This window comes from Oncorhynchus kisutch, linkage group LG3 (genome assembly GCF_002021735.2).
Source record: "Oncorhynchus kisutch isolate 150728-3 linkage group LG3, Okis_V2, whole genome shotgun sequence".
Lineage (NCBI taxonomy): Eukaryota > Metazoa > Chordata > Actinopteri > Salmoniformes > Salmonidae > Oncorhynchus > Oncorhynchus kisutch.
Window position 1 is genome coordinate 76903155 of NC_034176.2, and position 20175 is coordinate 76923329.

Consider the following 20175-nt stretch of genomic DNA (forward strand, 5'->3'; position numbering starts at 1 on the left):
AGTCAGTCAGGAAAGCTAAGGCCAGCTTCTTCAGGCAGAAGTTTGCATCCTGTAGCTCCAACTCCAAAAAGTTCTGGGACACCGTGAAGTCCATGGAGAACAAGAGCACCTCCTCCCAGCTGCCCACTGCACTGAGGCTAGGTAACACGGTCACCACTGATAAATCCATGATTATCGAAAACTTCAATAAGCATTTCTCAACGGCTGGCCATGCCTTCCGCCTGGCTACTTCAACCTCGGCCAACAGCTCCGCCCCCCCCGGAGCTCCTCGCCCAAGCCTCTCCAGGTTCTCCTTTAACCAAATCCAGATAGCAGATGTTCTGAATGAGCTGCAAAACCTGGACCCGTACAAATCAGCTGGGCTTGACAATCTGGACTCTCTATTTCTGAAACTATCTGCCACCATTGTCGCAACCCCTATTACCAGCCTGTTCAACCTCTCTTTCATATCGTCTGAGATCCCCAAGGATTGGAAAGCTGCCGCAGTCATCCCCCTCTTCAAAGGGGGAGACACCCTGGACCCAAACTGTTACAGACCTATATCCATCCTGCCCTGCCTATCTAAGGTCTTCGAAAGCCAAGTCAACAAACAGGTCACTGACCATCTCGAATCCCACCGTACCTTCTCCGCTGTGCAATCTGGTTTCCGAGCCGGTCATGGGTGCACCTCAGCCACACTCAAGGTACTCAACGATATCATAACCGCCATCGATAAAAGACAGTACAGTGCAGCCGTCTTCATCGACCTTGCCAAGGCTTTCGACTCTGTCAATCACCATATTCTTATCGGCAGACTCAGGAGCCTCGGTTTTTCGGATGACTGCCTTGCCTGGTTCACCAATTACTTTGCAGACAGAGTTCAGTGCGTCAAATCGGAGGGCATGCTGTCTGGTCCTCTGGCAGTCTCTATGGGGGTGCCACAGGGTTCAATTCTCGGGCCGTCTCTTTTCTCTGTGTATATCAATGATGTTGCTCTTGCTGCGGGCGATTCCCTGATCCACCTCTACGCAGACGACACCATTCTATATACTTTCGGCCCGTCTTTGGACACTGTGCTATCTAACCTCCAAACAAGCTTCAATGCCATACAACACTCCTTCCGTGGCCTCCAACTGCTCTTAAACGCTAGTAAAACCAAATGCATGCTTTTCAACCGGTCGCTGCCTGCACCCGCATGCCCGACTAGCATCACCACCCTGGATGGTTCCGACCTAGAATATGTGGACGTCTATAAGTACCTAGGTGTCTGGCTAGACTGCAAACTCTCCTTCCAGACTCATATCAAACATCTCCAATCGAAAATCAAATCAAGAGTCGGCTTTCTATTCCGCAACAAAGCCTCCTTCACTCACGCCGCCAAGCTTACCCTAGTAAAACTGACTATCCTACCGATCCTCGACTTCGGCGATGTCATCTACAAAATGGCTTCCAACACTCTACTCAGCAAACTGGATGCAGTTTATCACAGTGCCATCCGTTTTGTCACTAAAGCACCTTATACCACCCACCACTGCGACTTGTGTGCTCTAGTCGGCTGGCCCTCTGGCAGTCTCTATGGGGGTGCCACAGGGTTCAATTCTCGGGCCGTCTCTTTTCTCTGTGTATATCAATGATGTTGCTCTTGCTGCGGGCGATTCCCTGATCCACCTCTACGCAGACGACACCATTCTATATACTTTCGGCCCGTCTTTGGACACTGTGCTATCTAACCTCCAAACAAGCTTCAATGCCATACAACACTCCTTCCGTGGCCTCCAACTGCTCTTAAACGCTAGTAAAACCAAATGCATGCTTTTCAACCGGTCGCTGCCTGCACCCGCATGCCCGACTAGCATCACCACCCTGGATGGTTCCGACCTAGAATATGTGGACGTCTATAAGTACCTAGGTGTCTGGCTAGACTGCAAACTCTCCTTCCAGACTCATATCAAACATCTCCAATCGAAAATCAAATCAAGAGTCGGCTTTCTATTCCGCAACAAAGCCTCCTTCACTCACGCCGCCAAGCTTACCCTAGTAAAACTGACTATCCTACCGATCCTCGACTTCGGCGATGTCATCTACAAAATGGCTTCCAACACTCTACTCAGCAAACTGGATGCAGTTTATCACAGTGCCATCCGTTTTGTCACTAAAGCACCTTATACCACCCACCACTGCGACTTGTGTGCTCTAGTCGGCTGGCCCTCTGGCAGTCTCTATGGGGGTGCCACAGGGTTCAATTCTCGGGCCGTCTCTTTTCTCTGTGTATATCAATGATGTTGCTCTTGCTGCGGGCGATTCCCTGATCCACCTCTACGCAGACGACACCATTCTATATACTTTCGGCCCGTCTTTGGACACTGTGCTATCTAACCTCCAAACAAGCTTCAATGCCATACAACACTCCTTCCGTGGCCTCCAACTGCTCTTAAACGCTAGTAAAACCAAATGCATGCTTTTCAACCGGTCGCTGCCTGCACCCGCATGCCCGACTAGCATCACCACCCTGGATGGTTCCGACCTAGAATATGTGGACGTCTATAAGTACCTAGGTGTCTGGCTAGACTGCAAACTCTCCTTCCAGACTCATATCAAACATCTCCAATCGAAAATCAAATCAAGAGTCGGCTTTCTATTCCGCAACAAAGCCTCCTTCACTCACGCCGCCAAGCTTACCCTAGTAAAACTGACTATCCTACCGATCCTCGACTTCGGCGATGTCATCTACAAAATGGCTTCCAACACTCTACTCAGCAAACTGGATGCAGTTTATCACAGTGCCATCCGTTTTGTCACTAAAGCACCTTATACCACCCACCACTGCGACTTGTGTGCTCTAGTCGGCTGGCCCTCGCTACATATTCGTCGCCAGACCCACTGGTTCCAGGTCATCTACAAGTCCATGCTAGGTAAAGCTCCGCCTTATCTCAGCTCACTGGTCACGATGGCAACACCCATCCGTAGCACGCGCTCCAGCAGGTGTATCTCACTGATCATCCCTAAAGCCAACACCTCATTCGGCCGCCTTTCGTTCCAGTACTCTGCTGCCTGTGACTGGAACGAATTGCAAATATCGCTGAAGTTGGAGACTTTTATCTCCCTCACCAACTTCAAACATCAGCTATCTGAGCAGCTAACCGATCGCTGCAGCTGTACATAGTCTATTGGTAAATAGCCCACCCTTCTTCACCTACCTCATCCCCATACTGTTTTTATTTATTTACTTTTCTGCTCTTTTGCACACCAATATCTCTACCTGTACATGACCATCTGATCATTCATCACTCCAGTGTTAATCTGCAAAATTGTAATTATTTGCCTACCTCCTCATGCCTTTTGCCCACATTGTATATAGACTCCCCCTTTGTTTTCTACGGTGTTATTGACTTGTTAATTGTTTACTCCATGTGTAACTCTTTGTTGTCTGCTCATACTGCTATGCTTTATCTTGGCCAGGTCGCAGTTGCAAATGAGAACTTGTTCTCAACTAGCCTACCTGGTTAAATAAAGGTGTTCTCAACTAGCCTACCTGGTTAAATAAAGGTGTTCTCAACTAGCCTACCTGGTTAAATAAAGGTGTTCTCAACTAGCCTACCCGGTTAAATAAAGGTGTTCTCAACTAGCCTACCCGGTTAAATAAAGGTGTTCTCAACTAGCCTACCTGGTTAAATAAAGGTGTTCTCAACTAGCCTACCCGGTTAAATAAAGGTGTTCTCAACTAGCCTACCCGGTTAAATAAAGGTGTTCTCAACTAGCCCTACCTGGTTAAATAAAGGTGTTCTCAACTAGCCTACCCGGTTTAATAAAGGTGTTCTCAACTAGCCTACCCGGTTAAATAAAGGTGTTCTCAACTAGCCTACCTGGTTAAATAAAGGTGTTCTCAACTAGCCTACCCGGTTAAATAAAGGTGTTCTCAACTAGCCTACCCGGTTAAATAAAGGTGTTCTCAACTAGCCTACCCGGTTTAAATAAAGGTGTTCTCACTAGCCTACCCGGTTAAATAAAGGTGTTTCTCAACTAGCCTACCTGGTTAATAAAGGTGAAATAAAAAAATATAAAAAAATTATCGGTCTCTTCCCTCTCTATCTGTCTCTTCCCTCTTTATCTGTCTCTTCCCTCTCTATCTGTCTCTTCCCTCTTTATCTGTCTCTTCCCTCTTTATCTGTCTCTTCCCTCTCTATCTGTCTCTTCCCTCTTTATCTGTCTCTTCCCTCTTTATCTGTCTCTTCCCTCTTTATCTGTCTCTTCCCTCTTTATCTGTCTCTTCCCTCTCTATCTGTCTCTTCCTCTCTATCTGTCCTCTTCCCCTCTTTATCTGTCTCTTCCCTCTTTATCTGTCTCTTCCCTCTTATCTGTCTCTTCCCTCTTTATCTGTCTCTTCTTCCTCTTTATCTGTCTCTTCCCTCTTTATCTGTCTCTTCCCTCTCTATCTGTCTCTTCCCTCTCTATCTGTCTCTTCCCTCTTTATCTGTCTCTTCCCTCTCTATCTGTCTCTTCCCTCTTTATCTGTCTCTTCCCCTCTCTATCTGTCTCTTCCCTCTCTATCTGTCTCTATCTGTCTACTGTCTCTCCTCTCTATCTGTCTCTTCCCTCTCTATCTGTCTCTTCCCTCTCTAATTCTGTCTCTTCCCTCTCTATCTGTCTCTTCCCCTCTTTATCTGTCTCTTCCCTCTTTATCTGTCTCTTCCCTCTTTATCTGTCTCTTCCCTCTTTATCTGTCTCTTCTTCCTCTTTATCTGTCTCTTCCCCTCTCTATCTGTCTCTCCCTCTCTATCTGTCTCTTCCCTCTCTATTGTCTCTTTCCCTCTTTATCTGTCTCTTAACTGCTCTTCCCTCTCTATCTGTCTCTTCCCTCTTCTATCTGTCTCTTCCCTCTCTATCTGTCTCTTCCCTCTCTATCTGTCTCTTCCCTCTTTATCTGTCTCTTCCCTCTCTATCTGTCTCTTCCCTCTTATCTGTCTCTTCCCTCTCTATCTGTTCTCTTCCCTCTCATCTGTCTTCTTCCCTCTTTATCTGTCTCTTCCCTCTTTAATCTGTCTCTTCCCTCTTTATCTGTCCTCCTTCCCTTTATCTGTCTCTTCCTCTTTATCTGTCCTTCCTCTTATCTGTCTCTTCCCTCTTTATCTGTCTCTTCCCTCTTATCTGTCTCTCCCTCTTTATCTGTCTCTTCCCTCTTATCTGTCTCTTCCTCCTCTTATCTGTCTCTTCCCTCTCTATCTGTTCTTCCCTCTCTATCTTGTCTCTTCCCTCTCTATCTGTCTCTTCCCTCTCTATCTGTCATCTTCCCTCTCTATCGTCTCTTCCCTCTCTATCTGTCTCTTCCCTCTCTATCTGTCTCTTCCTCTCTATCTGTCTCTTCCTCTCTATCTGTCTCTTCCCTGCTCTATCTGTCTCTTCCCTCTCTATCTGTCTCTTCCCTCTCTATCTGTCTCTTCCCTCTCTATCTGTCTCTTCCCTCTCTATCTGTCTCTTCCCTCTTTATCTGTCTCTTCCCTCTCTATCTGTCTCTTCCCTCTTTATCTGTCTCTTCCCTCTCTATCTGTCTCTTCCCTCTCTATCTGTCTCTTCCCTCTCTATCTGTCTCTTCCCTCTCTATCTGTCTCTTCCCTCTCTATCTGTCTCTTCCCTCTCTATCTGTCTCTTCCCTCTTTATCTGTCTCTTCCCTCTTTATCTGTCTCTTCCCTCTTTATCTGTCTCTTCCCTCTTTATCTGTCTCTTCCCTCTTTATCTGTCTCTTCCCTCTTTATCTGTCTCTTCCCTCTCTATCTGTCTCTTCCCTCTCTATCTGTCTCTTCCCTCTTTATCTGTCTCTTCCCTCTCTATCTGTCTCTTCCCTCTTTATCTGTCTCTTCCCTCTCTATCTGTCTCTTCCCTCTCTATCTGTCTCTTCCCTCTTTATCTGTCTCTTCCCTCTCTATCTGTCTCTTCCCTCTTTATCTGTCTCTTCCCTCTCTATCTGTCTCTTCCCTCTCAATCTGTCTCTTCCCTCTTTATCTGTCTCTTCCCTCTTTATCTGTCTCTTCCCTCTTTATCTGTCTCTTCCCTCTTTATCTGTCTCTTCCCTCTTTATCTGTCTCTTCCCTCTTTATCTGTCTCTTCCCTCTTTATCTGTCTCTTCCCTCTTTATCTGTCTCTTCCCTCTTTATCTGTCTCTTCCCTCTTTATCTGTCTCTTCCCTCTTTATCTGTCTCTTCCCTCTCTATCTGTCTCTTCCCTCTCTATCTGTCTCTTCCCTCTCTATCTGTCTCTTCCCTCTCTATCTGTCTCTTCCCTCTCTATCTGTCTCTTCCCTCTTTATCGGTCTCTTCCCTCTCTATCTGTCTCTTCCCTCTTTATCTGTCTCTTCCTCTTTATCTGTCTCTTCCCTTTATCTGTCTCTTCCCTCTCTATCTGTCTCTTCCCTCTCTATCTGTCTCTTCCCTCTCTATCTGTCTCTTCCCTCTCTATCTGTCTCTTCCCTCTCTATCTGTCTCTTCCCTCTTTATCGGTCTCTTCCCTCTCTATCTGTCTCTTCCCTCTCTATCTGTCTCTTCCCTCTTTATCGGTCTCTTCCCTCTCTATCTGTCTCTTCCCTCTCTATCTGTCTCTTCCCTCTCTATCTGTCTCTTCCCTCTCTATCTGTCTCTTCCCTCTTTATCTGTCTCTTCCCTCTTTATCGGTCTCTTCCCTCTCTATCTGTCTCTTCCCTCTTTATCTGTCTCTTCCCTCTCTATCTGTCTCTTCCCTCTCTATCTGTCTCTTCCCTCTCTATCTGTCTCTTCCCTCTTTATCGGTCTCTTCCCTCTCTATCTGTCTCTTCCCTCTTTATCGGTCTCTTCCCTCTCTATCTGTCTCTTCCCTCTTTATCTGTCTCTTCCCTCTTTATCTGTCTCTTCCCTCTCTATCTGTCTCTTTCCTCTTTATCTGTCTCTTCCCTCTTTATCTGTCTCTTCCCTCTTTATCTGTCTCTTCCCTCTCTATCTGTCTCTTCCCTCTTTATCTGTCTCTTCCCTCTTTATCTGTCTCTTCCCTCTTTATCTGTCTCTTCCCTCTCTATCTGTCTCTTCCCTCTTTATCTGTCTCTTCCCTCTTTATCTGTCTCTTCCCTCTTTATCTGTCTCTTCCCTCTCTATCTGTCTCTTCCCTCTTTATCTGTCTCTTCCCTCTTTATCTGTCTCTTCCCTCTTTATCTGTCTCTTCCCTCTCTATCTGTCTCTTCCCTCTTTATCTGTCTCTTCCCTCTTTATCTGTCTCTTCCCTCTTTATCTGTCTCTTCCCTCTCTATCTGTCTCTTCCCTCTCTATCTGTCTCTTCCCTCTTTATCTGTCTCTTCCCTCTTTATCTGTCTCTTCCCTCTCTATCTGTCTCTTCCCTCTCTATCTGTCTCTTCCCTCTCAATCTGTCTCTTCCCTCTTTATCTGTCTCTTCCCTCTTTATCTGTCTCTTCCCTCTTTATCTGTCTCTTCCCTCTTTATCTGTCTCTTCCCTCTTTATCTGTCTCTTCCCTCTTTATCTGTCTCTTCCCTCTTTATCTGTCTCTTCCCTCTTTATCTGTCTCTTCCCTCTTTATCTGTCTCTTCCCTCTTTATCTGTCTCTTCCCTCTCTATCTGTCTCTTCCCTCTCTATCTGTCTCTTCCCTCTCTATCTGTCTCTTCCCTCTCTATCTGTCTCTTCCCTCTCTATCTGTCTCTTCCCTCTTTATCGGTCTCTTCCTCTCTATCTGTCTCTTCCCTCTCTATCTGTCTCTTCCCTCTTTATCGGTCTCTTCCCTCTCTATCTGTCTCTTCCCTCTCTATCTGTCTCTTCCCTCTCTATCTGTCTCTTCCCTCTCTATCTGTCTCTTCCCTCTTTATCTGTCTCTTCCCTCTCTATCTGTCTCTTCCCTCTCTATCTGTCTCTTCCCTCTCTATCTGTCTCTTCCCTCTTTATCGGTCTCTTCCCTCTCTATCTGTCTCTTCCCTCTTTATCTGTCTCTTCCCTCTCTATCTGTCTCTTCCCTCTCTATCTGTCTCTTCCCTCTCTATCTGTCTCTTCCCTCTTTATCGGTCTCTTCCCTCTCTATCTGTCTCTTCCCTCTTTATCGGTCTCTTCCCTCTCTATCTGTCTCTTCCCTCTTTATCTGTCTCTTCCCTCTTTATCTGTCTCTTCCCTCTCTATCTGTCTCTTCCCTCTTTATCTGTCTCTTCCCTCTTTATCTGTCTCTTCCCTCTTTATCTGTCTCTCCCTCTCTATCTGTCTCTTCCCTCTTTATCTGTCTCTTCCCTCTTTATCTGTCTCTTCCCTCTTTATCTGTCTCTTCCCTCTCTATCTGTCTCTTCCCTCTTTATCTGTCTCTTCCCTCTTTATCTGTCTCTTGCCTCTTTATCTGTCTCTTCCCTCTCTATCTGTCTCTTCCCTCTTTATCTGTCTCTTCCCTCTTTATCTGTCTCTTCCCTCTTTATCTGTCTCTTCCCTCTTTATCTGTCTCTTCCCTCTTATCTGTCTCTTCCCTCTTTATCTGTCTCTTCCCTCTTTATCTGTCTCTTCCCTCTTTATCTGTCTCTTCCCTCTCTATCTGTCTCTTCCCTCTCTATCTGTCTCTTCCCTCTATCTGTCTCTTCCCTCTCTATCTGTCTCTTCCCTCTCTATCTGTCTCTTCCCTCTTTATCGGTCTCTTCCCTCTCTATCTGTCTCTTCCCTCTCTATCTGTCTCTTCCCTCTTTATCGGTCTCTTCCCTCTCTATCTGTCTCTTCCCTCTCTATCTGTCTCTTCCCTCTCTATCTGTCTCTTCCCTCTCTATCTGTCTCTTCCCTCTTTATCTGTCTCTTCCCTCTCTATCTGTCTCTTCCCTCTCTATCTGTCTCTTCCCTCTCTTCCCTCTCTATCTGTCTCTTCCCTCTCTATCTGTCTCTTCCCTCTCTATCTGTCTCTTCCCTCTTTATCGGTCTCTTCCCTCTCTATCTGTCTCTTCCCTCTTTATCTGTCTCTTCCCTCTCTATCTGTCTCTTTCCTCTCTATCTGTCTCTTCCTCTCTATCTGTCTCTTCCCTCTTTATCGGTCTCTTCCCTCTCTATCTGTCCTCTTCCCTCTATATCGGGTCTCTTCCCTCTCTATCTGTCTCTTCCCTCTTTATCTGTCTCTTCCCTCTTTATCTGTCTCTTCCCTCTCTATCTGTCTCTTCCCTCTTTATCTGTCTCTTCCTCTTAATCTGTCTCTTCCCTCTTTATCTGTCTCTTCCCTCTCTATCTGTCTCTTCCCTCTTTATCTGTCCTCTTCCCTCTTTATCTGTCTCTTCCCTCTTTATCTTGTCCTCTTCCCTCTCTATCTGTCTCTTCCCTCTTTATCTGTCTCTTCCTCTTTATCTGTCTCTTGCCTCTTTATCTGTCTCTTCCCTCTCTATCTGTCTCTTCCCTCTTTATCTGTCTCTTCCCTCTTTATCTGTCTCTTCCCTCTCTATCTGTCTCTTCCCTCTTTATCTGTCTCTTCCCTCTTTATCTGTCTCTTCCCTCTTTATCTGTCTCTTCCCTCTCTATCTGTCTCTTCCCTCTTTATCGGTCTCTTCCCTCTTTATCTGTCTCTTCCCTCTTTATCTGTCTCTTCCCTCTTTATCTGTCTCTTCCCTCTTTATCTGTCTCTTCCCTCTTTATCTGTCTCTTCCCTCTCAATCTGTCTCTTCCCTCTTATCTGTCTCTTCCTCTTTATCTGTCTCTTCCCTCTCTATCTGTCTCTTCCATCTTTATCTGTCTCTTCCCTCTTTATGCTGTCTCTTCCTCTTTATCTGTCTCTTCCTCTCTATCTGTCTCTTCCCTCTTTATCGGTCTCTTCCCTCTTTATCTGTCTCTTCCCTCGTTTATCTGTCTCTTCCCTCTTTATCTGTCTCTTCCTCTTTATCTGTCTCTTCCTCTCAATCTGTCTCTTCCCTCTTATCTGTCTCTCCTCTTCCCTCTTTATCTGTCTCTTCCCTCTTTATCTGTCTCTTCCCTCTTTATCTGTCTCTTCCCTCTTATCTGTCTCTTCCTCTTCCCTGCTCAATCTGTCTCTTCCCCTCTTTATCTGTCTCTTCCCTCTCAATCTGTCTCTTCCCTCTCTATCTGTCTCTTCCCTCTCAATCTGTCTCTTCCCTCTCTATCTGTCTCTTCCCTCTATGTCTGTCTCTTCCCTCTCTGTCTGTCTCTTCCCTCTCTGTCTGTCTCTTCCCTTTATCTGTCTCTTCCCTCTCTATCTGTCTCTTCCCTCTCTGTCTGTCTCTTCCCTCTTTATCTGTCTCTTCCCTTTATCTGTCTCTTCCCTCTTTATCCGTCTCTTCCCTCTCTGTCTGTCTCTTCCCTCTCTGTCTGTCTCTTCCCTCTCAATTCAATTAAATTCAAGGGCTTTATTGGCATGGGAAACATGTGTTAACATTGCCAAAGCAAGTGAGGTAGATAATATACAAAAGTGAAATAAACAATAAAAATTAACAGTAAACTTTACACAAACAGAAGTTTCAAAACAATAAAGACATTACAAATGTGATATTATACACACACATATATATATATATATATATATATATATATATATATATATATATATATATATATATATATATACAGTGTTTTAACAATGTACAAATGGTTAAAGAACACAAGGGAAAATAAATAAGCATAAATATGGGTTGTATTTACAATGGTGTTTGTTCTTCACTGGTTGCCCTTTTCTTTTGCAACAGGTCACAAATCTTGTGACCTCTCTCCGTCTGTCTCTCCCTGTGCCTCTAGCTCTCAATCTGTCTCTTCCCTCTCAATCTGTCTCTTCCCTCTTTATCCGTCTCTTCCCTCTCTATCTGTCTCTTCCCTCTTTATCTGTCTCTTCCCTCTCAATCTGTCTCTTCCCTCTCAATCTGTCTCTTCCCTCTTTATCTGTCTCTTCCCTCTCAATCTGTCTCTTCCCTCTCAATCTGTCTCTTCCCTCTGTATCTGTCTCTTCCCTCTTTATCTGTCTCTTCCCTCTCTATCTGTCTCTTCCCTCTTTATCTGTCTCTTCCCTCTCTATCTGTCTCTTCCCTCTCAATCTGTCTCTTCCCTCTGTATCTGTCTCTTCCCTCTTTATCTGTCTCTTCCCTCTCTGTCTGTCTCTTCCCTCTCAATCTGTCTCTTCCCTCTTTATCTGTCTCTTCCCTCTCAATCTGTCTCTTCCCTCTCTATCTGTCTCTTCCCTCTCAATCTGTCTCTTCCCTCTTTATCTGTCTCTTCCCTCTCAATCTGTCTCTTCCCTCTCAATCTGTCTCTTCCCTCTATCTGTCTCTTCCCTCTCAATCTGTCTCTTCCCTCTCTATCTGTCTCTTCCCTCTCAATCTGTCTCTTCCCTCTCTATCTGTCTCTTCCCTCTCTATCTGTCTCTTCCCTCTTTATCTGTCTCTTCCCTCTCTACTTGTCTCTTCCCTCTCAATCTGTCTCTTCCCTCTCAATCTGTCTCTTCCTCTTTATCCGTCTCTTCCCTCTCTATCTGTCTCTTCCCTCTTTATCTGTCTCTTCCCTCTCAATCTGTCTCTTCCCTCTTTATCTGTCTCTTCCCTCTTTATCTGTCTCTTCCCTCTCAATCTGTCTCTTCCCTCTGTATCTGTCTCTTCCCTCTTTATCTGTCTCTTCCCTCTCTATCTGTCTCTTCCCTCTTTATCTGTCTCTTCCCTCTCTATCTGTCTCTTCCCTCTCAATCTGTCTCTTCCCTCTGTATCTGTCTCTTCCCTCTTTATCTGTCTCTTCCCTCTCTGTCTGTCTCTTCCCTCTCAATCTGTCTCTTCCCTCTTTATCTGTCTCTTCCCTCTCAATCTGTCTCTTCCCTCTCTATCTGTCTCTTCCCTCTCAATCTGTCTCTTCCCTCTCTATCTGTCTCTTCCCTCTCTGTCTGTCTCTTCCCTCTCTGTCTGTCTCTTCCCTCTCTGGTCTGTCTCTTCCCTTTATCTGTCTCTTCCCTCTCTATCTGTCTCTTCCCTCTCTGTCTGTCTCTTCCCTCTTTATCTGTCTCTTCCCTTTATCTGTCTCTTCCCTCTTTATCCGTCTCTTCCCTCTCTGTCTGTCTCTTCCCTCTCTGTCTGTCTCTTCCCTCTCAATTCAATTAAATTCAAGGGCTTTATTGGCATGGGAAACATGTGTTAACATTGCCCAAAGCAAGTGAGGTAGATAATATACAAAAGTGAAATAAACAATAAAAATTAACAGTAAACTTTACACAAACAGAAGTTTCAAAACAATAAAGACATTACAAATGTGATATTATACACACACATATATATATATATATATATATATATATATATATATATATATATATATATATATATATACAGTGTTTTAACAATGTACAAATGGTTAAAGAACACAAGGGAAAATAAATAAGCATAAATATGGGTTGTATTTACAATGGTGTTTGTTCTTCACTGGTTGCCCTTTTCTTTTGGCAACAGGTCACAAATCTTGTGACCTCTCTCCGTCTGTCTCTCCCTGTGCCTCTAGCTCTCCCTCTGTCTCTCTGTCTCCCTCTGTCTACCTGTCTCCCTCTGTCTACCTGTCTCCCTCTGTCTACCTGTCTCCCTCTGTCTCTCTGTCTCCCTCTGTCTCTCTGTCTCCCTCTGTCTATCTGTCTCCCTCTGTCTACCTGTCTCCCTCTGTCTATCTGTCTCCCTCTGTCTACCTGTCTCCCTCTGTCTACCTGTCTCCCTCTGTCTACCTGTCTCCCTCTGTCTATCTGTCTCCCTCTGTCTACCTGTCTCCCTCTGTCTACCTGTCTCCCTCTGTCTATATGTCTCCCTCTGTCTATATGTCTCCCTCTGTCTATATGTCTCCCTCTGTCTCCCTGTCTCCCTCTGTCTACCTGTATATCCCTCTGTCTATCTGTCTCCCTCTGTCTATCTGTCTCCCTCTGTCTATCTGTCTCCCTCTGTCTACCTCTGTCTCTCTGTCTCCCTCTGTCTATCTGTCTCCCTCTGTCTCTCTGTCTCCCTCTGTCTCTCTGTCCCCCTGTCTCTCTGTCTCCCTCTGTCTCTCTGTCTCCCTCTGTCTCTCTGTCTCTCTGTCTCCCTCTGTCTCTCTGTCTCCCTCTGTCTCTCTGTCTCCCTCTGTCTCTCTGTCTCCCTCTGTCTCTCTGTCTCCCTCTGTCTCTCTGTCTCCCTCTGTCTCTCTGTCTCCCTCTGTCTCTCTGTCTCCCTTTGTCTCTCTGTCTCCCTCTGTCTCTCTGTCTCCCTCTGTCTCTCTGTCCCCCTGTCTCTCTGTCTCCCTCTGTCTCTCTGTCTCCCTCTGTCTCTCTGTCTCCCTCTGTCTCTCTTTCTCCCTCTGTCCCTCTGTCTCTCTGTCTCCCTCTGTCTCTCTGTCTCCCTCTGTCTCTCTGTCTCCCTCTGTCTCTCTGTCTCCCTCTGTCTCTCTGTCTCCCTCTGTCTCTCTGTCCCCCTGTCTCTCTGTCTCCCTCTGTCTCTCTGTCTCCTTCTGTCTCTCTGTCTCCCTCTGTCTCTCTGTCTCCCTCTGTCTCTCTGTCCCCCTGTCTCTCTGTCTCCCTCTGTCTATCCGTCTCCCTCTGTCTCTCTGTCTCCCCCTGTCTATCTGTCTCCCTCTGTCTCTCTGTCTCCCTCTGTCTCTCTGTCTCCCTCTGTCTCTCTGTCTCCCTCTGTCTCTCTGTCCCCCTGTCTCTCTGTCTCCCTCTGTCTCTCTGTCTCCCCCTGTCTACCTCTCTCAATCTGTCTGTCTCCCTCTGTCTATCTGTCTCCCTCTGTCTACCTCTCTCCCTCTGTCTCCCTGTCTCCCTCTGTCTATCTGTCTCCCTCTGTCTCTCTGTCTCCCCCTGTCTCTCTGTCTCCCTCTGTCTACCTCTCTCCCTCTGTCTCCCTGTCTCCCTCTGACTCTATGTCTCCCTCTGTCTATCTGTCTCTCTGTCTCCCTCTGTCTATCTGTCTCCCTCTGTCTCTCTGTCTCCCCCTGTCTCTCTGTCTCCCTCTGTCTACCTCTCTCCCTCTGTCTCCCTGTCTCCCTCTGTCTCTCTGTCTCCCTCTGTCTATCTGTCTCTCTGTCTCCCTCTGTCTATCTGTCTCCCTCTGTCTCCCTCTGTCTATCTGTCTATCTGTCTCTCTGTCTCCCTCTGTCTCCCTCTGTCTATCTGTCTCTCTGATATTATACACACACATATCTATATATATATCTATATATATATATATATATATATATATATATATATATATATATATATATACAGTGTTTTAACAATGTACAAATGGTTAAAGAACACAAGGGAAAATAAATAAGCATAAATATGGGTTGTATTTACAATGGTGTTTGTTCTTCACTGGTTGCCCTTTTCTTTTGGCAACAGGTCACAAATCTTGTGACCTCTCTCCGTCTGTCTCTCCCTGTGCCTCTAGCTCTCCCTCTGTCTCTCTGTCTCCCTCTGTCTACCTGTCTCCCTCTGTCTACCTGTCTCCCTCTGTCTACCTGTCTCCCTCTGTCTCTCTGTCTCCCTCTGTCTATCTGTCTCCCTCTGTCTACCTGTCTCCCTCTGTCTATCTGTCTCCCTCTGTCTACCTGTCTCCCTCTGTCTACCTGTCTCCCTCTGTCTACCTGTCTCCCTCTGTCTATCTGTCTCCCTCTGTCTATCTGTCTCCCTCTGTCTACCTGTCTCCCTCTGTCTACCTGTCTCCCTCTGTCTATATGTCTCCCTCTGTCTATATGTCTCCCTCTGTCTATATGTCTCCCTCTGTCTCCCTGTCTCCCTCTGTCTACCTGTATATCCCTCTGTCTATCTGTCTCCCTCTGTCTATCTGTCTCCCTCTGTCTATCTGTCTCCCTCTGTCTACCTCTGTCTCTCTGTCTCCCTCTGTCTATCTGTCTCCCTCTGTCTCTCTGTCTCCCTCTGTCTCTCTGTCCCCCTGTCTCTCTGTCTCCCTCTGTCTCTCTGTCTCCCTCTGTCTCTCTGTCTCCCTCTGTCTCTCTGTCTCCCTCTGTCTCTCTGTCTCCCCTGTCTCTCTGTCTCCCTCTGTCTCTCTGTCTCCCTCTGTCTCTCTGTCTCCCTCTGTCTCTCTGTCTCCCTCTGTCTCTCTGTCTCCCTCTGTCTCTCTGTCTCCCTTTGTCTCTCTGTCTCCCTCTGTCTCTCTGTCTCCCTCTGTCTCTCTGTCCCCCTGTCTCTCTGTCTCCCTCTGTCTCTCTGTCTTCCCTCTGTCTCTCTGTCTCCCTCTGTCTCTCTGTCTCCCTCTGTCCCTCTGTCTCTCTGTCTCCCTCTGTCTCTCTGTCTCCCTCTGTCTCTCTGTCTCCCTCTGTCTCTCTGTCTCCCTCTGTCTCTCTGTCTCCCTCTGTCTCTCTGTCCCCCTGTCTCTCTGTCTCCCTCTGTCTCTCTGTCTCCTTCTGTCTCTCTGTCTCCCTCTGTCTCTCTGTCTCCCTCTGTCTCTCTGTCCCCCTGTCTCTCTGTCTCCCTCTGTCTATCCGTCTCCCTCTGTCTCTCTGTCTCCCCCTGTCTATCTGTCTCCCTCTGTCTCTCTGTCTCCCTCTGTCTCTCTGTCTCCCTCTGTCTCTCTGTCTCCCTCTGTCTCTCTGTCCCCCTGTCTCTCTGTCTCCCTCTGTCTCTCTGTCTCCCCCTGTCTACCTCTCTCAATCTGTCTGTCTCCCTCTGTCTATCTGTCTCCCTCTGTCTACCTCTCTCCCTCTGTCTCCCTGTCTCCCTCTGTCTATCTGTCTCCCTCTGTCTCTCTGTCTCCCCCTGTCTCTCTGTCTCCCTCTGTCTACCTCTCTCCCTCTGTCTCCCTGTCTCCCTCTGACTCTATGTCTCCCTCTGTCTATCTGTCTCTCTGTCTCCCTCTGTCTATCTGTCTCCCTCTGTCTCTCTGTCTCCCCCTGTCTCTCTGTCTCCCTCTGTCTACCTCTCTCCCTCTGTCTCCCTGTCTCCCTCTGTCTCTCTGTCTCCCTCTGTCTATCTGTCTCTCTGTCTCCCTCTGTCTATCTGTCTCCCTCTGTCTCCCTCTGTCTATCTGTCTATCTGTCTCTCTGTCTCCCTCTGTCTCCCTCTGTCTATCTGTCTCTCTGTCTCCCTCTGTCTATCTGTCTCCCTCTGTCTCCCTCTGTCTATCTGTCTCTCTGTCTCCCTCTGTCTATCTGTCTCTCTGTCTCCCTCTGTCTATCTGTCTCTCTGTCTCCCTCTGTCTACCTCTCTCCATCTGTCTCCCTGTCTCCCTCTGTCTCTCTGTCTCCCTCTGTCTATCTGTCTCTCTGTCTCCCTCTGTCTATCTGTCTATCTGTCTCCCTCTGTCTCTTCCTCTCTCTATGTTTATCTGAGCTTCTCCTTTCCTCAATCCCACTGTTTATTTCTTTCCCTATCTCATTATTCTTTGTACCCTCCTCCTTCTTCCGCTCGCTGTCCTGTCTCTCTGTCGTCCTTGTACTCTCTCTGTCCCCCCCCCTGCTTTCCTTTCTACCTCTCTCACCATATCCTTCCCCCTTCTGTCTCCCCCCTCTCCTCTCCCTCCCTGCCCAAGTCAAGCATGCAGAACAAGTCAGGTCTCTTTAGCAGACCAGAATGCTTTCTCAGAGTTCTCACCTTTCACCCAGGGAGAAGGAGAGGCGACATCACACACAGACAGAGACACACACAGAGCCCCAGCCCCACAGAGAGGAGAACACGATAACACAATAACACTGAGCCTATAGGAAGAAACACACACTGTCCCGCCACACCTAATTAGAGACTGCAGCCCTTTGACACGGTCTGTCCTCCCACCTCTGCACCTCATCCGTGACGGATGCACATCACGTCACACAAAGCATTGCCACCTGCTGTTCCAATGGGCTAATGCTAACGACACACTACTACTATCTAATACCAAAAAGGGTTATTTGACTGTCCCCATAGGAGGACCCTTTCAAGAACCCATTTTAGTTCCAGGTAGAATTATTTGGGGTTCCATGTAGAACCCTCCCTTTCCACAGAATGTTCTACACGGAATCCTAAAAGAGTCCTACCTGAAACCAAAACCGGTTCTCCTATGGCCGCAGAACCCTTTTTAGTTTTAGATAGTAGTAGTCTGTTGTTAGCATTAGCCCATTGGAACAGCAGGTGGCAATGCTTTGTGTGACGTGATGTGCGTCCGTCATTTACCATTTACACTTACTCAGTGTGTGTGTGTGTGTGTGTGTGTGTGTGTGTGTGTGTGTGTGTGTGTGTGTGTGTGTGTGTGTGTGTGTGTGTGTGTGTGTGTGTGTGTGTGTGTGTGTGTGCGGCACTCTGAACACAGATGGGATCAGCGTGTAACACTTGAACTGGTCAGTTCTATTCCTTCCCCTCTATAGTCTGTGGCCGAAGCTCTCAGAGAACTGTTGATATTTTTGGGTGACAAGATAGACATGACACCTGGTGAGAAAATGTACACGTGTTAAAGATATGCTGAAAACGAATGATCCAATGATCCTGTCATCCAGAGGACAATCCATTACTGGACAGACTGTGAAGGGGGGGGGGGACCTCTTGGTTTTTATTTCTACAGTATGTGTTAATAAGGAAGATATACAGTACAGTAAAGATCAGGTTACACTCTCTGACTTGCACAATAGTCTTGTGTTGTCCTTGTTGTCATTATTACAGACCTGGTGAGGAAAAATGGAAGGATAAATATCTCTGTATAATTGATTATTCATCCAAAATGTATTGTAAAATGGAATAAACTGGAATGTCTGAAAACATTATTATCTGCTTGTCATGGTCTCTGATCTGTCAGCAGCTCCAGGGGTCCCTGATCAGCCCTCTCTATGTGTCCCTGGGGAATGGAGGGAAACAGGGGGAGCCATGACCGGCCCTGTGGGGACCTTGCCCCTGGCCCTCCAGTAGGACTAACAGATGCTCAGTAATCTGTGTGAAAGGCGATCCACCCCTTAATGGGATTGTTTCTGTTACACCTCCAAGACACCCAGTCGTCCATCCAGCCGTCCAACCAGCCATCAGGCACTATGTCCCCCCACCACTAAAGCCAACCCAACTGCTGCTCTGCTCTGCTCTGCACCACCACCACAGCTGCTCTGCTCTGTTCCAGGTCTGTCCCCAGGTGGACATCAGGACTTCACACCTCTGAATGGTCAAACAGCTGAGAGCCATGGTGAGAAGAGAGGAGGAGTGGGAGGAAAAGAGGGAGGAATCATCTCACTTGAAGCAGAAGGGTGACATAATGACAAAGCAAAAATCGCAGTTATGTCAGGCTTAGAGTTAGCAGGGGGAGGAGACGTGAGAGAAGGGGAGGTTGAACGACAGCTGCCTTCCTGAAATGGGGATACAGAGAGGCACGCTTGGGGCAGAGAGATAAAGAGAAGGAGAGAGATCAGACTTATGCCACTCCTGCCCACCCCATGCACCCCACCCCCGCAAAGAGGGCCTCAACATGGAAATCACACATACGCCCAGGTAGTGAGCGGGCAAACAGGCCCAACCCCCACTCTTACAATAGCCCAAGCCAATGGCATGTACCAGATGCTCAGCAGGCTCTGCTCACACTTACTGGCCTGAGGCCACACCACGGCCAACAACATTGGACACTTTATGGAACAAAAAGCCTTCACTATATCATCCTGGAATATCCAAGGCCTGAGGTCATCTGCCTTTGGCCTAAAGAGCAGGAACCCGGTAATACAGACATTGTCATCCTGCAAGAAACCTGGTATAGAGGAGACGGACCCACTGGTTGCCCTCTAGGTTACAGAGAGCTGGTAGTCCCATCCACCAAACTACCAGGTGTGAAACAGGGAAGGGACTCAGGGGTTATGCTAATTTGGTATAGAGCAGACCTAAATTACTCCATTAAATTAATCAAAACATGAACATTTTACATTTGGCTAGAAATTCTAAAGGAAATTATCTTAACAGAGAAAAATGTCCTCCTGTGTGCTACCTATATCCCCCCACTAGAATCCCCATACTTTAATGAAGACAGCTTCTCCATCCTTGAGGGGACAATATCCCCATCAGGTGCTGCTCCTCAGAGGGTAAAAGTACTGTAACATCAGACATCTCTCTCCCATCACATTACCTCCGGCAGCAGCAGTAAAACTTTCCCTGTCATAAACTCAATGTACATGTCAAAATGATATGTTTAACCACCTCCTACCTATTGTCTGGCTGACTCTGGCTCAATGGCCACCCAGTGTGGATTTCCTTCTGCGTGTGAAATGACAGATTCAGTCCTTTCTTGCTGAGTGGGCACTCGGCTTACTGTTCCCCTTCAAAAGCCAGCTATGTGTCATCTGTGAGTACAATGTGAAGAGTACAGAGGATATGGTTACTCTGTGAGAGGTAAACATGCTGCATTCATGCTTATGATTCCTTTGAGATGTTAAAAGTCCAAAACAACACAGGATGGGAAGATCTGCTTAACGTAAACACTACATAGTTGTTATACCAACGTCTTAAACACAGTTAAGGAGAAGATTAATACAAGGAAAGGCAATACATAATCAGTTACAAAACTGAATGCATTCAACAAAAATATGTCTTCCGTATTTAACCGCTGAATCAGAGAGGTTCGGGGGGCTGCCTTAATCGACATCATCGGCGCCTGGGGAGCAATTGTTGGAGGTTAACTGCCTTGCTCAAGGGCAAAACAGGAGATTTTTCCAATTTGCCGGCTTTCGGTTACTGGCCCAACACTCTTAAGCACTGGGCTACCTGCTGCCAAGATGGATGCTTTAAAAACGTTCCTGAAAGGCTAAACAGACAGACAGACAGACAGACAGACAGACAGACAGACAGACAGACAGACAGACAGACAGACAGACAGACAGACAGACAGACAGACAGACAGACAGACAGACAGACAGACAGACAGACAGACAGACAGACAGACAGACAGACAGACAGACAGACAGACACATCCCATCCTGACACTGCTGTTGAATTTTAACACTCTACTTTAATCCTGACACTCTACTTTAAATGTAACACTCTACTTTAATCCGGACCATCTTCTTTAATCCGGACACTCTACTTTAATCCGGACACTCTTCTTTAATCTGGACACTCTACTTTAATCGGGACACTCTACTTTAATCGGGACACTCTACTTTAATCCTGACACTCTGCTTTAATCCGGACACTCTGCTTTAATCCGGACACTCTGCTTTAATCCGGACACTCTGCTTTAATCCGGACCATCTTCTTTAATCCGGACACTCTACTTTAATCGGGACACTCTACTTAAATCCTGACACTCTGCTTTAACCCTGACACTCTGCTTTAATCCGGACA